General features: G+C 40.4%; 1 protein-coding gene and 1 long non-coding RNA gene across 2 annotated transcripts in view; both read left to right on the top strand.

Annotated features, from left to right (window-relative positions):
• The window catches only part of LOC121729291 (serine/arginine repetitive matrix protein 1), a 55,249-nt gene that overhangs the window by 21,031 nt on the left and 17,075 nt on the right, over positions 1-17,143 (top strand). The gene's annotated exons all lie outside the window — the stretch shown is intronic.
• On the top strand, positions 7,140-8,615 carry LOC121729292. Its single transcript, XR_006035945.1, has 2 exons — positions 7,140-7,309; positions 7,384-8,615. It is a non-coding gene; the product is annotated as an uncharacterized LOC121729292 (long non-coding RNA).

The following is a 17,143-nucleotide window of genomic DNA, read 5'->3' as shown; positions in this document are numbered from 1 at the left end:
GCTATACAATTCGTACATTTCTGTCAAAAAACTAACGTGGGGTACAAATTGCGCATTGTTGTATAGCGTACAATTCGTAGTTGAACTTTGTTTAGGTCGTGGAATGAGATCGGCGTGATAAGGTCTGTGATCCGTCATGACCCACTAACACCGGCGGAGTGCTAACTGCTAACTGTACACCGTACAGTCGCTCACCGTCACCACCGCCTCTGTCAATACAACTGTTATCACTTACGCACCTACAATCGACAGTGTCATTACAACGGAAACTTACAAACACTTCACAGAAATTAAAAATGATTCACAAATCAGATTTTTTAATGTATTTTTTCCTGTGTCTTCCTTGTGTCCACCAGTAGAACCTTTCTGGGAACATTGCTATGCGTTTGTATGACACGATTAATAAAAGCATTTTCTTGTATTAATCGCGTTATTTCCTAAACTCTTATCTAACCAAAATTTTAGCGGCTTATTAACTGTTATAAATTAGCAGTTAAATTACTTACACGTGACTATTTTAATAACCTTCGTGCCGCACCCCGGCAAAATGTAATTAACCCACAAGGTCGGCAATCTGGCCCATTCGATGCAAAATGGGCCAGGTAATGGTTTATAGAGATCCCCCAGCCGGCTTTATCGCATATTACCTGTTAGACACATAAGCCGCGCAATTTATGCTCATGTTATTCCACCACGTTGTAGTTTTCGTCTGATTCTATCGGCCTTTACCAAAAAAGCTCCGTAAAAGAAAAATGTTTGGGCAGAATCCAACTTTTATCGGCCACAGATGGCAGAAACTTGGGAATTTACGGGCCGAGTAAAACGATTACGACCGCCGGAGAAACGATTACAATCTTTTTTATCGTTTAAGTGAATTAACGTCAGCCGCAGGCATTATCTCGAGTGCCGAACGCGATCGTGTCTTCGTTCGACTGCAGTATCCGGACGAAAATGAAAGTAAATAACTTAAACCGCGCAGCCGGCCGCCGCTGACGGGCCTGCCGTACATGTTAAGAGGATACCACAGCAGCTAGAGAAATGAAAAAAAAGTACGTGTAATATCTATAGCTGTCTCCCTTACCTCAAGCCTATACCGCAGAACGCGATAGAGACAACTGCAGAAAATCCAGAAAATCAACGATTCGTTGTCCCCTGATTCCTTCTCCAAAACTTAACCGATTTAAGTACTTTTTTCATTAAAGATTAAAAAAAGGCTTGAGCTGTGTTCCTATGTTTTGCTTTTTTTGTATAATCTATCCAAATCTGTTTTCTGGACGTTTGAACACAGTGGAAAATCTGGCCATTTTTTTGGGTTTTTGAACGTTTATATCTTATTTAATAATTAAATTATGAAAAAAAAGAAAACATAGGGACATTGTATTAGTGGCCGTAGATATTCAGGAAAAAAATTATAACTCTACTAGCATTATCCAGGGAGGAAACAGGGGACAACGTTTGTATGGAAAAAATGGCGGTGTGGAATCCTCTTAATGATATACTTGTAGAGCACTACTAGATATAACTTAATTTTCGGAAAAGTAGGGTAGGATCAAGATCTCGGTTTTGAGCGAAGATTCCAAGTAATGAGGAATCGTAAAACACCTCATTCTTTCTCTCGTGCACGTCAAGTAGGTATTGTTTACATTGAGAAACAAGAAATTTGTTATGTTTATCGCTTGCACCAAGCTGGCACCGTTTCGTGACGCACGAAATGAAAATGCAGACAGATCGGCTGATTCAGAGCCGGACAGACTAGTTCTCCTCAGAACTCACATCGCAGAGGCGGATGCACTTTTTCGGTAACGCAAGGTCGCATTTGATCTTTGTTGTTACTTGTTGCATTCCGCCGTTTCGCAATAAAAATATTTTGATGATGTACCATTAGTTCAGTATCAAATCTGCTTTTTATTTAAGTTTGGATTTCCTCGTGCAAAAACTATCATAAGATAAGTCCTTCCCTCGCGAGGTCTAATAAATGCTGGAACTGAAACCACTCTACGTATATTGTTACACCGCAACGTTTCTGTGTTTAGATTTAATTTGAAATGTTAAGTAAATGAAAGTGCGCGGGGAGGCAGTGTTTAATTATAGCGACATTAATGTGTATCATAAATAGCGGTCGCTTACCGCCCGCACCACCATACCGCTCGCAATCGCAAGTCGCAGCTGACACAGGCAACGGGCAGAATTGTACCACCGAACGTAACTGGTGCAACTGCTGTCAGTTGTCACATTCAGGAGCATCGTATATTCTTATGACATATGACATATTTGGACAATACGATAATCCGTTTATCAGTTATGCGAAAAACACGTAGCAGTTAAAGAGATAAAAATCAATAATTTCCAAAAAGCGTTTAATCATAATTCGATACCCATAATGAGTCACGCGAAAGTCCGAGGGTCCGAACTCCGAGCTCACTGCAGTTTTATCAAAAATGTTTGCAGTCTAATAAAAGAGTGAGGCAGTTTGTAGCGGGGGAGGAGGAGGGCGGGCGCGGTTCCGCTCTGATTTGCGGCGCGCGAACACCGCGGTGTGCACACTGCACAGCGCGGCGCTCGCGACGGCTATCTGCCTCATCAGCAGTCAGCAGTCAGCACTATACACCGGCGGGTGCTCGTTTGTCTCCATCATACTATCGCTCCAATCTCTACATTAATCATTTCCCATCGGCTCATTTTGCGAACATCTGGTGCGAATTTAATACTTATCGCGAAGTCATCGATCAATGACAACATTTTTGAGTCGTCGGTCGCGTTACAAAAATAGTTTCAGTAATTAGTACGTATCGCAGACCGTGACTTATCTCGCCGGCTAGCATCGCTAACGTTGCAGAAGTTTCAAATCGGATGTGCAACATTGCAGCATGAGGCATCACCGTAACCATGAACATCGCTGATAAATGTTAGACTAAATCGGTTTGCGAAGTCGTCTAATCGTGTTACGTAGTTCTACTGATAATAGAATGCTAGAAGCTGTTGTCCGTTAATTTTAGAAGACGGATCATCCTCGTTCAGCTTCACCCGGCACCCCGTCCGGTCGCCCGGCTCACCCGAGTGACAAGGTGACGCCGGTTTAATTATATCCGAGCCAATCTGCAGCTGGACATGCGCCAAATTAAGGATTTCAGGGAACACGTTAAATCTATTATGGAGACGACGCGGACGGTGACAACCATAATATGGAGCAAGAAGTAGAGTCACTTTAGACATTTGAATTTATTAAATTTGTACAGTTCGCTCAGTTCTCTTAACAGTAGCGTAAAAATAGGCGTTTAACATTTTATAAAATGTATTACCGAGCACCGATTAATACAACAAAAGGGTCTCGCCGGTCGGCTCTACTCGCGCGGCAAATTCTATTGTTTTATGTGTTTCGGACGCTCGGTTGAGCAACACTTAGCGAATATTAATTAACGACCTTCGTTTAACTGCTTGTTAAAAATTAATTGTTTGGCCCATGATAACATTGCTAGAGATTAACGTGGGATTTCTAAAACGTTACTTGTTTTGGATCAACATCTAGTATGTTCTGATTCTGAGAATTTAAAGTCTCTATGTGTTAAACAAAAAAATTATACTAGAAACGCTAAAAGTGGAAGCTTCAAGCTATAGGGTGTGTTGCACCCCTGCGTGACTCACCACTCACCACAGGCGCATAGTAAACCACAGGACAGTATCGATTGCAGGATTCTAGACTCGAATCCTACCCTAGCTCTCGAAAACGACAGTATTAACGGAGGGGAACTTTAACTAAAGTCTGCGGCTGACCCTAAACGCTTGCGTAACGACTAACGAGTCGACAAAAATCTCGAAGACGCTCCAAATCTTTAATCACAAAACTTCACGCGCTACATAGCTCGACGACCTACTGCAATCCGCAGACTAGTACAGACGCTCTGCTATCTGCTAGATACACCCGAAACTTTCTATCGAAATGCTTACAGATTAAGTTCGTATCCGTTGCGAACCTTTTTGCAATTGAAGATATATTTCATCGGTACGAAATCTAATTTCTCCTTATCTCGTTTAATTCGTCTCGACTGTCTCGTCGGTAGCAACGACGGCAGAAAGTTGACGAGGTCTCGTCGAGACGTTTCGCATTAAACTATTGTTCCGAAATCTGGTACTCCTAATCGCAAAAATCTAATACACCCGTAAAATAATAAAGTCTCGAGTTGACTTTATAAAATCAATGAGAAAATAGTTTATTCGTTACCTGCTCGGCGGCAATTCAATTTGTAAAAGTTAGACAAAAGAATACCAGCAAATTAATTGCGCGGGTTGTTTGGTCGCTCTATTTGTTTCTTTATCTTTTTGCTTTTCGTCTCAATGAACGCGATTTATAGCCTGTTAATTCGAGTCGCGAGCCTTGGTTTAGCTTATGTAATTCAGTACCGAATAATCTGTATGATCATAATCACTAATTAAACGAGGCTTTAGTCGTTCACTGCGGCTATAAGACTATTTTACTGGCCGTTACTTAGTAAATAAAGTTGTAGATAAAATAAGCCAAGCTCGGACGTCAAAGGTTAAGCGAACGAGGGGTATCGATTAACACGATGATGATGATGTTGGAAGTGATGTGTCATCTCGCACAGCTGCTATGTCGGTCACCGAACGACCTCCTATGATAACAATCCATACAATAATATTATGTTACATGTTAAAACATTATCCCCCTATGAATAAAATATTTACATTATAGTAATTAGTAATTATTAAACTTCGCAAGGCTCGTGTCTTTGTCTGAAGCGTCGAAAAAGCCACTTGACAGACTATAATGAAATGATTTATCAAAAATTTCAGAGCTCAATGAGTACTTAATTCTTGGCCAAGTTGCTTGAAGGTATCACAGAAGTATTTTGTTTATATTCTAGAGAATTTATAAAGGCGACTGTAACTTTACCATCTACCTCCCACTCAGAAATGTATTGAGATCAATTCGCATATATACCGCTAAGGACTAAAAGAACGCAGTACCAAAACGACCTTCGCGTTTACCGGATTTTTATGTTCCTACGCATTCTGAACTTATTGCATCATAATAAAGCAATAATATAAACTAATACAAGCTCGATCCAATAAATTAATTTTCTTATTCGACACAATATGTATTATGCTATAAAAAAAAAAAAAACGCTCCGTGGTCCAGTGGTTAGAGCGTCGCTCTCGACTCCGGAGGTCGTGGGTTCGAATCCCGCGTTGGAAACATGTTATTTCCAAGTTTGGTTAGGACAATGCAGGCTGATCACCTGATTGTCTGACAAGTAAGATGATCCATGCGTCGGATGGGCATGTAAAAAGTCGGTCCTGCGCCTGATCTCTCGCCAGTCGTGTCGGTCTTCCGTCCCACTGGGTTATGAGAGTAAAGGAATAGAGAGTGCTCTTGTGTACTGCGCACACACTTGGGCACTATAAAATTACTCCTGCGTACCTGGTCTGGTTTCAATGAAACCGGCCACCGTCACCGAAACCGGTGTGGGGAGTATTATTATTATTATGCTATAATATTTTCTGCGTTTTTATTGCAACCTAGCATTTTAGAATACATTTAAATTGCAAAATTGTCATAACTCGTTGACATTATACTAGCCTCATTATAGTTACTCGCTAGTACAATTTTATTAGCCATTAAGCCGTAACTTCCAAAATTATGCGTCGGTATTTCACGTACGTGGACCTTTTCGTTCGAATTCCGGGCCGTTTCCGCATAGAAACACGTTGGGCATTGTGCGCGTCATGCCCGAGCGCGCAGCTCCGTGCGGCGTGCACGTGCATATTCAGCACCAGCACCGGGCATCGGTTGTGACATCAAGCCAGCGGATAGCGGTTGCTCATCTCCCGATAGCTGCGCCCACTCACGACCGATGTTTTTCCTCAAATTGTTCAGTATATCGCAGTTCAACTGTCCCACATTTGTCTGTACCGATTCTGCGTATGGTTTTGCGGTTGGAGACAATATTATATGAATGATTTTGTACATTGGTTTGTTCAACACAAAATATTAGCTTACGTCTATTACGTAAACGCTCTCGTATCGAACACCTATTGACCTCAAATTTCACCAAAAATAATATTTACACAACTGGTGCGTTAGCGTATTGCTTAAATGTTTGAAGTCAATAGTTATATCGTTTTTAAACCGTTCTGTTATCTGAATAAGAGATACTTAGGGCCTGTTTCACCACTTCCTGATAAGTGCCGGATAGGCTATCCACCACTTAACTTGACAGAAAGAGTATGGAGAATCTGTCAAAAAAGTTGTGGATAGCCTATCTGGCGCTTTATCAGGAAGTGGTGAAATAGGCCCTTAATATTGTTTTTATCTATCTGAATATCTATTATCATTTAAGAATAAGAATAAGAATAAGAATAAGAATACTTTTATTTCCAGCATCACACGAAACATCATAATAATTAAACAGTATTCAGTGGTACAGTACAGTTATTATGATCTAGTCACAAACAGTATATATAAGATCTATAAATATTATTACAATGCTGTGTGATGCCAAAAATTGGCCCCAGCTCAGCAAACGCAGCAAGCGAGCCCGCTGCACTGATATTCTGCGGGGGCCAATGAGTGGCTTCACAATACTAATAAACTAAACAGTAAAACGTACAGAAATTGACATGGAACTAAAGTCAAGAAAGTGAAGAAATTAAAAATTAAATTAAAAATTAAAAAATTAAAAATTAAAAGTTAAAAAGTGGCAACATCGTAGTGTCATCCCTTTTTTCTTAGATTGATTAGAAAGGGATGACACCACGATGCCGCCACCCCTCAACCTCCTCACTTACTTGACAGACTATATATACATTAAATAAAATACAACTAAATAATCTTAAGATATTAATATCGACTTACTTTTTATGTGCTGTTGGCTTTTAAGATGATATAAAAAATAAAAAATAAAAAAAAATCAGATTTGACAGGACGAAAGAAAAAGAATATTAAAATAAATAAATTAATCATGGCGGTTTGACATCTGCGTAAAACAATGAGGTTATACCACAGAGTACTTTATTATATACTGGAATGGGTTATACTGCGTAAAACGTGGTTAATGACGTGGCAATATTAGAAAATAATAAGTTATTGTATAAGTATAAACATAATACATGTAATACTTAGGTGTGGAAGTATAAATAATATTATAAGGTCTTGAGCAGTTACGAGTGTAGTAGTGACAATTGACATAATAAACAAGACACCGAGAAAAGCGACTGACCATTACTGGATATCGTTATGTGCCTCACGCAGTTCGACAACCTTCACTACATGCAAGTGGTGCATACACCTCAGGTATTTACCATTGCCCGTTGAATAGAAAGTAAGTGACGTCTGTAATGTAAACTAAAGGTTTTTTTGGTTTTCAGCGCCCGGAGAGGAGGTGGGAGGTTGTTCCAACAGCGAGAGGCCGCATACTTAAAAGATCCTCGAAATGTGGCCGTTCTATGCTGTGGTGTCAAAATGCGGTACCGAGAGGCTCTTGTACGAGTGTTAACCTCACTTGCCCAGGATAATTTCTCATACAAGTAGGAAGGAGTTTGGGTGCTTATAATGTCAAAAAGAAGTACGGCAAAATGCAGTTTTCTACGCGCTTTCATTTTAAGGAGGTTAGCATTATTAATATATGGTGTAACATGGGCACGAGGAGGAACAGTAAAGCAGAAACGCACACATGCATTCTGGACTCTTTGTACAAGTTTCTCTGTCCTGGCTAACAGATTATTACCTATGACAGTGTCTGCATAGTTCAGCTTCGACAGTACTAATGTTTCGCATAGCTTAATTCTGAGCTCCTCAGACAGGTAAGGCCGGTACTTGTACAGCATTTTGAGGCGGTAAAAACAGCCCCTAGTAACCTCTAACATGTGTTGCTCAAATTTAAGGTGCGAGTCAAATACCACTCCTAGATTGCGTGCTGTACTAACCTGCTCAATCTGCTGTCCAGACACCATAATAGTTGGATGCTTACCCAAGATGTCTGCCACCTGTTTTTTGGAGCCCAGAACTATAAACTTTGATTTCTTTGGATTTAAGACTAACCCACTTGAGTTCGACCATTCTGCGACATGTTGAAGGTCGTCATTTAGTTTTTTTAAAGCTTCAGGCATGTCCTTTGGAAAAAAACTGATGTAGATTTGGGTGTCATCTGCATACATGTGATACCTACAATGAGCTATGTTTTTGGATAAGTCGGCACTAAAAAGTATAAAAAGCAACGGGCCTAGGATCGATCCCTGTGGGACTCCTCTTGGAACATCACAAGATTCTGAGTACACCTTGCTACCATTGCTGTCAGTTATTTCTACCTTTTGTAATCTATTAGTCAGGTAGCTGCGGAACCAATCGATGACTGAGGGCTCAAAACCATAGTAAGACAGCTTAGATAGGAGGAGAGGAATACTAATTGTTTCAAACGCCCTGGAGTAGTCAAGCAATACTAAGATGGTGCCCATGCCTTGGTCTTGAGCCGTGATGACATTGTCCAGAACGTCCAACAAAGCTGTCACAGTGCTGTGCTTACGTCGAAAACCAGACTGATACTTCGGTAAAATTTGGTTAGTCTCAAGGTAGTTAATGACTTGGTTGTATACTGCCTTTTCTACTATTTTAGATAGACAAGGCAAAATGCTAATTGGGCGAAGATCTTGGGGTGAGGATGGATTGGGACTTTTAGGGATAGGTTTAATTAAAGCTGTTTTCCAGCACGAGGGAAACGTAGAGGATTGTAAAGATTTATTTACAATGTAGGTGATAGTTTTCAGGGTGTTAGGAAGAGTTAAGTTTAGCATCTGCAATGAAATGTTATCTGTACCAGTGGCATTCGACTTGATACTCTGGATGATTTTTAAAACTGCATTTTCAGTTACAGGAGCAAAACAAAATTTGGAATTACTAGCTGAATGAGACTCAAAGTATGATTGTAGAGAAGAGCATTCTAAGGGTAGTCTAGGAATATTAAGAAAATGTTGATTAAGAGTATTAGGATCATTGCACGAGTTAGGTAAAAAATTATCATTAGTTTTAGCTAAGTTTAAATTATTTTTAATATTTTTCCACAAAACTTTTGGTTTGTTAATATTACTGTTAATATTTTTATTAAAATAAGCACGCTTTTCACAATGTATGGCCGAAATAACTAAAGATTTTAAGTCTTTATAAGCTTTTTTGTGGACAGTATTTTTAGTTGCCTTCCATTTTGAAAAACTTCTATCTCTTAACTCCATCATTTTTTTAACAGTCTCAGTCAGCCATGGTGTAGATTGCCTTTTAATTTTGACTTGTTTTAAGGGAGCATGCAGGTCAAAAAGTAAGGTGAGCAGTCTGTTGAATTCCGTAACTATCTCATCTATATCATTCATACCTTCCAAGTATCCCCAATCAATTCTTTCCAAATCTTGAGAAAAAACGTCCAACAGAATGTCCTTGAATGGTCTATAAGAGCTAATAAAAGGCGAAAACTTAGGCTTCTTGAAGCTGAACTGTGCTGTGACAACTGCGTGGTTTCCCAGATCAGGTATGTGACTGACCATAACAGTACGTGCCGATACATTAGTACAAATAACGTCAATTAGGGATTCTGAATGATCTGTAAAATGTGTAGGTTCAGTGACAACTTGTTCAATATGTAGAGAGTCCAAGAACTGTGAGAGCAGTTTAGATTTATTATTTAGTTATGGCATCAATAAACAGGTTAGCGTCCATCCATGGCGGTCTATATGCGGTACCTACTGCAATTTTATGCTTATTTATTTTGAGGCTAAGCCACATTTGCTCCACGGAAGGCGTTTCAGGATTGGGAATCAGTCGCGCATTGATACCTTGCCTGACAAAAAACCCAACACCACCTCCACGACCATCCCTTATGTTAGTAGGTCGTGGGCGATGACGAAGGCGATACCCAGGGACTATTGGCGCTCTGCCATCTTCCCCCTGCCTTAGCCAGGTTTCGTTTATGGCCATAATATCTACCGATAAACGGTCCATCATGGCAATAAATTCATCGTGCTTGGTTCCCAATGATCCTGCATTAAAAAGGCCTACTGTGAACAATTTGTTATTCTTTACTACCATCTATGATAAGAGAAATAAAAAATAATAAGTAAATTAGAGGGTGTATAAATATAGAAAACATGACAAAATTATAATTATTATGTATTTTTATAAAAGTATAGATGTAAAATAATAAAGTAACTAGGAATATAATAAAATTTACATGCCATATTACTTGTATATAGAATATTATTAGATTATAAGTGTTCAAAGCATGCCATGTAACTACATAAATAAAATAATATGTATGTAAAATATATGAAGTAGCATTAATGTTAACCTCGCACATCTTTAAACCACCAGACCTCAAAACAAACCACACTCTGAAGTAAAACTTAATATCTAGTATATAAAAAGTAAAACCTAAAAAATAATTTATTACAGAATTAGACATCTGAACCAAAGACACGAGTAAAGTCCGAGTCAGAACGAAACTGATGAACCGGACTCCCATCCGCCTGTCGAGCACAGACGCGCCCACGTCTCGTCCAGCAGTAGCGCCATTTCTTCTCGCTGCACGCCTCGCGTACCCGCCGATACAACAAGCGGTTATGGCGGGTGAGGCGCTCGTTAACAAAAACGCGCGCACCGCCATCCGTGGTGAGGCCACGACGAGTTCGGGCCGCCTTCAGCAGCTCATCCCTGAGTTCGCGACGAGCCAGCCGCACCACCACACGGCGCGGGCGCCCGCCCAGGGCCGGCGGCACTCCTACGCGCTCCGCGAACACCACGTCACGCGCCTCCAGGGCCACACCCAGGCGCGTTGCCAGCACCGAGACTGTATGCGTCACATTCTCGCCTTTCTCTTCCGGCAAGTGTCCGATGTCGATGTCTGCAAGGAGCGCATCTTGATCTCGCTCGTTTAGGTCCAGTTTTAACTGGGCCACGGTGCACTCCAGCTTACTAATCTTTTCCGTGCCCGCACTGCCAACGCTGCCCTGCTCCAGCGCGTCGAGTCTCTTTTCGGCGCTGGTCAACCGTGAGTTCAAATCGGTTATTGTTTCTCGCAGAAGCGCCATCTCTTGACGACAGCCGCGAAGCTCGATGACGAGATCAGCAAACTCACGTCGAAACACCGCCAGGTTGTTGAGACTAATATCATCCGTGCCTTCTGAAGCCGATCTGATGCGATTCTCGGGTGAGCAGCTAGATTGTCGGTCTACGACATCAGCCAGAGTGGAAAGTCCAGGGTCAGCAACAAGGCCTCTGACCGGCGTATGATCGCCGCGTCTGTCGTTCTTTTTGCATTTTGGACAGACCCAGTCCACTCCTACGTTCGCCTTAGCTGGTAAGGCTAGACACCCCTTGTGATACTTGGTATTACAGGCGCTACAAGCAGCTCCCGTCGAAGACTTCGCCAAAGACTTCTCGCAACCGCCGCATATTTTAGATTTATCCATCTCTTCTGTATAGTGCGAAAAGTTTGTAAAAGGTGGCGCTTATCAGAATGCAGTTCACAACTACTTCGATAGGTGGCGCTGTACAGATCGATGAGACGTCCTGTAGCCAACGAGTGATCGTCGTGATTCCGGCACTCGACGCTAGATGTCGCTCCCAGTCTCGAAAAACGGCAATTTACGATGGATGATTTGTGATTTGAAAAACACTACCCTCACCGTGTGTGTAAACGTACGTACGTGCTGTGACGAAAAAACTGATTTACAAGGAAATGCGCGATTGTACAGCCTCACAAACACTCACACAACGGCAACGGAATATTGCGATCACAATTCACAACACCAACTGAATAAAGACGAATTTTTACTAATAAAAACAAATAAAAAATACGGACAGGTAATGTAGTTGCTTTGACGTTTGTGACGTCACTCCAATCCATTTAATATCTAAGTTTAATGTAGTCGACTAAGTAGTATGTGACAAGTAGTTCAGACAACGGAATCCGTACAAGGGTTCCCTCAGATTATGTAATTGTATTACGTATGTGTATAATTATATACATAGCGGTCGGGCGGGGGTCAACGTTGTTTATGATCTAAAGTTATCTGACTCGTACGTTTGGTACAGGCTAATGCTTCCGACTTAACTGTCGCTGTGGACTGTGGTCCGTGGTCGTGAGAAACGAGCGAAAGTGACGACTTGTTTTAGAATACAGATTAATGAACTCTCGAATATTTACACACGGTTAAATAATATTATTAAGATTTCGATTCCGGTAACATGTCAAAGATAACTTTCACAAGCTATTAAAAGTTCTAACAAAATATCGAGCAAAGATCGAGCTCTCAAAATGTACCCAAATTGTGTTGTTCTCTGTCGAATCGTTTTCAGTATCCGTACTTTTAACTGTCTGGGTTAAACAAAATGTAATGCAAATTTATTAATAAGGAAGTGAGCAAATCGATTAACAGCAGTTTAGCAGTCGGCGGCGCGCGCGCAACGGTTTCCGCGTCTCGCAGCCCGCGATAATAGTCGCGATCACAGCTAACTTATACTAGTTACCTATTACAACACTTACCGCAACGTGTACCTTACAAAGGAAATAAATGATCAACGTAAAAAATCGTTAAATAGTCAAATCGTGACTGGAGTACCTCAAGGCGCCGTTTTAGGATAGCGTTTGTTTCTAATGTTCGTTAACAATCTCCTCGTAGTTTTAATATATTTTATGCAGTCTGTATAGAATTAAGTAAATATGCTTATTATATCTAATTATAGTGATATCGGACACGTGTAGATTTAATCTGCGGCGGCAAATTGCAAGCGCCGGCGACTCGCGAAACCGAGACTCGTTCACCTTAACATTTACGATCCGGCCCACGTCACCACGACACCATCCATCATTCGCGTCATATCTCTCATCTTATTTCTCAAGCTATTTCTTTGTGCATCCACAACATTTCTCCTCTACAACTTTGAGTGGTTTATCTGTTAAGTATTTGCATAAAATAACATGATTAAAGAAGCATCGTATAATTAACCAATAAATTATGCACATGTTTTATTTATAACGTGCCAGTCGGCAATTGCAACTTTATCCGAGCCATACTGCATAATGTGCTTATCGAATATCGGTGAGCCGAATATCTGTTAATGGATTATGGATAAAAATTTAAACATGCATAGTTTCTTCCATTGAGCCGAATGTCTGTAAATGCATTGTTTCTACAGCATATTATTGGTCTTCAAGGAATTTGTGGCATAAATTACCGATGAGACACATTCTCACGTAAGTACATGAACTCGATCGACGCTCTGCTAGCGTGGAGTCTGTCATAAGTCAGATAGCGATTAACAAGTAGCTTAGGACACGATCGTGCTTCGCTAATGAGTGATAGGCTAATTAATAGCCCATATGTATATTTTCTTAGCTGCAGGTATAGAGATTCTCGAAGGGTGCAGGAAGACATACCGTTAAACTTAGTGCAATAAGGCAAATATGAAATACGTGTCTAAATTCAACAATCATTTTTTTTAAATAAAATAAGGGAATAAGGTAGAGGTTTGGGCCTCCGGTAAACTCACTCACTCGGCGAAACACAGAGCAAGCGCTGTTTCACGCCGGTTTTCTGTGAGAACGTGGTATTTCTCCGGTTGAGCCGGCCCATTCGTGCCGAAGCATGGCTCTCTCACGTAAAAATTGCTGTTGGATTCAGTCCATATAAAAATCCCTGTTACAGTTATGAAAATATGAATTTATGATGTTACATGGACGGGGAAAATCCATGTGTTATTGTATGACACACCCCATAATCAGTACAGGATAGACGCGACCAGTAAGTACCTAATATCCTGGTGGTAAACGGAACGTCATCAGCAGATTAATCATTGCTGTGATTGGAACACTAGGTTTACGCTAATGTCGCCCGACCACACGGCTTAAGACGACCACAAGCTGAGCTACTGATTATAATTAATGGTGAACAATAAACATGTACCAGCGTGTATTGTGTACATTGTTATACTTATACAGCAAAATATTCTAGCTGTATATAATTGTGTACAACTAGACGTTTCCGGGCCCATTCCAAATTTCATAAAAACGATTAACTTGAAAACGCATACATAAATTACTCGAATTGAGATTGAAACAGGTAATAGAAGCGAAAAACGTAGTGAATAAGCAATGGACTATGAAGATTGGACCGTTCTTTGACACGTCGACGCTCTCGAATAGAATCACGCCGATTGGTCAATTGTACGATGAAAATGAATAGTTATTCTGTCAATTTCATACGCTGAAAGGTACATGCAGCACAATAACGCATCCACACTGCGTTTATTGGGTCGGAATGCAGACGCGGTAATCACGGCGTCGGCGGTGTCGGTGTACTTTGAGCCTTGTTGTTACAGCAGCAAGGTACACCGGCTAGTCAGTGTTTATATCGGGGGCGAGTATGTGCAACGGGACGCGTTATCAGCTAATTAGCGACAAATTGACTGAACAGCGGCCGCGCGGCTGATAGGTGCCGAATGCCGATAGCGCACGATGTGATGTCACTTGTCAGCCAGGAGCTAACACCATAGAGAACGAGCCTGCCTGTGCGGCTGAGTCCTGAAATACTAGAGATGATGCCCGAAATTTCGGTGTCCCGAAATTGTTTTATCGCGTTTAATCGAAACTATCCTTTAACACCTAATAGGATTAAAATCGATTCCACAGTTTTAAACGTGAAGACGTTATGCTGACGCATTTATAATATTTTAGTATTCTGTGACCTACAATAAAAATGACTATAAATAGATCTGTTAGCAACACAGGTTATCCTTTCTGTTCTACATAGGCTAGCCTCTACCAGCAGCTTTCGAGACTATGTAGACAAACTTCTGAAAGTTTTGTGTATACTGTATCTGATTGTCGTCGATTTATTCATTGATTTTTTTTTCTAGCTATTGATGAAGTGATAATGAATCCTACATATTTCGGACCTCAATCGAATACGTCAATACAAAATAATTTCGGATTACGGCCTGTCGAAAGCGATAACATTTCGCCAAAGGATTACCGAGTTTAATCCTCATGATAGAAGCGATATCGTATCATTAGTTGGTAGCGAGATTAGCGCTAACCGCTAACCGCTAACGCTAACGGTATGTCGCGACTCGCGGCCGTGGGAAACGAATACACTAATTATGGCACTGATTAATCGTGTTATGGAATAAGACCGGCGGCGGCGTTTAACAGTTAGTTTATTAAAAAATCTCCATGGATTTAATCGAGTAGAATAAAAATTAAAGCATCTCGAACGAAGATCAGAGATACAGGAATTAGGATTAGGACTAATAGTCCTACTATTTTTCCTCTAATTGTTGTCCTACTAATTTTCAGGAAGCGTCATTAAGTATTCTTAATGACGCTTCCTGAAAATTCCACACACACACAATGGCAAATTGTGCAAAACTAAACAAATGGGATATTTTTAAACTGTAGGCGTCAACACACAATGTGGCCGTGAAATTTCTCCGATTCAAAGTAGAGAAAATATCACCAGAATGCAGATGTGTTGTCTACTGACACAAGAACGTAGATTTACGAGAGAAATGCCAGTCGGCGCCCGGCGGACCCCGTCGATAACTTGGTCTATTACTGACCTACAAGCTTCTAAGTACAAAAAAAATCGATTTGGCCGTATAGATATCAAATTGTTGGCATCGTTGTATAAATAGTCGACACCCACATCGGGATACTTAGACAACTTACATTTGATATGTTTCGACAGCGAAGTAAGATTTAAGGCTAGGATATTCCAAATTCACGTTTCTAGAATGAGTAATTTTTAAAGAAAGCGTCATTAAAAAAAACTGAAAAATATATACATGTATAGATACATCTTTTAACTAGTGACTTTTACGGTTAGAAACACAATACAGATAATTTTACTCGATAAAAAAAAATTCCGAAACAACCTCGATTTTAAAAACATTTTCAGTTTTATAGGACTTACAGGGACTCAATCAAAAAATAATTTGGATAGTTCGATTACTATTAAAATTTTACAGGGAAATGTACGGATACATGTTTAGTTATACTATTTTTTATCTAAGTAAAAAGGTTTTTTCTCCTATTTCGCCCTATCATGGACGCGGCGATCGTCGTAACCGCCACTGTACAAGGCGCGCTGATACGAGGGCTGCTATTTATGTATCCGGAACTGGCCACTTACAAGAACAATATTTAAAAAGTAATTACAACATTTGAAAATAGAACTCTTTGGTTGAAGAATACATTTTGTTTCATGTGACTGTCAATTATTTTTCCATTGTGGCGTCATTTTGAAAATTGCGTGTCTTCATTTGCCATGGATTTAACGCGTGAACATTTTCGTGCAATGATTTACTACGATTTTCGGCGTGGGCTAAATCAACAACAGTGCTTTATTCAACTCACCGCAACTTTTGGAGATGAAGCACCATCAAAAACCACTGTTTATCACTGGTACAGTGAGTTTAATCGTGGGCGGTCTATGCTCACGGATGAAAATAAAGAAGGTCGCCCAAAAACAGCTGTTGTCCCACAAAATATAGATGCTGTGCGGGAACTAATAATGCATGATCGTCATGTTACATATCGCGAGATAGAGGCGTCCTTAGGCATAAGTATGACGAGCATACATAAGATATTACACGAACATTTGGCTGTAAAAAAAATATGTTCGCGTTGGATTCCGCACAACTTGACAATCGATCAAAAACGGGCTCGTGTCGATTGGTGCAAAAAAATGATAAAAAAATACAACCGTGGTACGTCAAAAGCCGTTTATAATATCTACACAGGTGATGAATCTTGGATCTATGCATATGACCCCGAAACTAAACAACAGTCAACGGTGTGGGTGTTCCAAGATGAGCCGAAACCAACAAAAGTTACTCGTGCAAAAAGTACTTTGAAGCAAATGGTCGCCTGTTTTTTTGGAATTAATGGACATGTGGCTACAGTGCCATTAGAGAATCGTAAAACGGTTAATTCTGAATGGTATACGACCATTTGTTTACCAGAAGTCTTTGAAGAAATAAGAAAGGACAACCGACAACGCAGAATCATATTACATCACGACAATGCTAGCTGTCACACCTCAGCTGAAACAACTCAGTTTTTGGAGGGTCAAAAGATCGAATTGA

This window comes from Aricia agestis, chromosome 8 (assembly GCF_905147365.1).
Source record: "Aricia agestis chromosome 8, ilAriAges1.1, whole genome shotgun sequence".
Lineage (NCBI taxonomy): Eukaryota > Metazoa > Arthropoda > Insecta > Lepidoptera > Lycaenidae > Aricia > Aricia agestis.
Note: the sequence above shows the minus strand (reverse complement) of the source record. Positions and strands in the feature narration are given on the sequence as shown.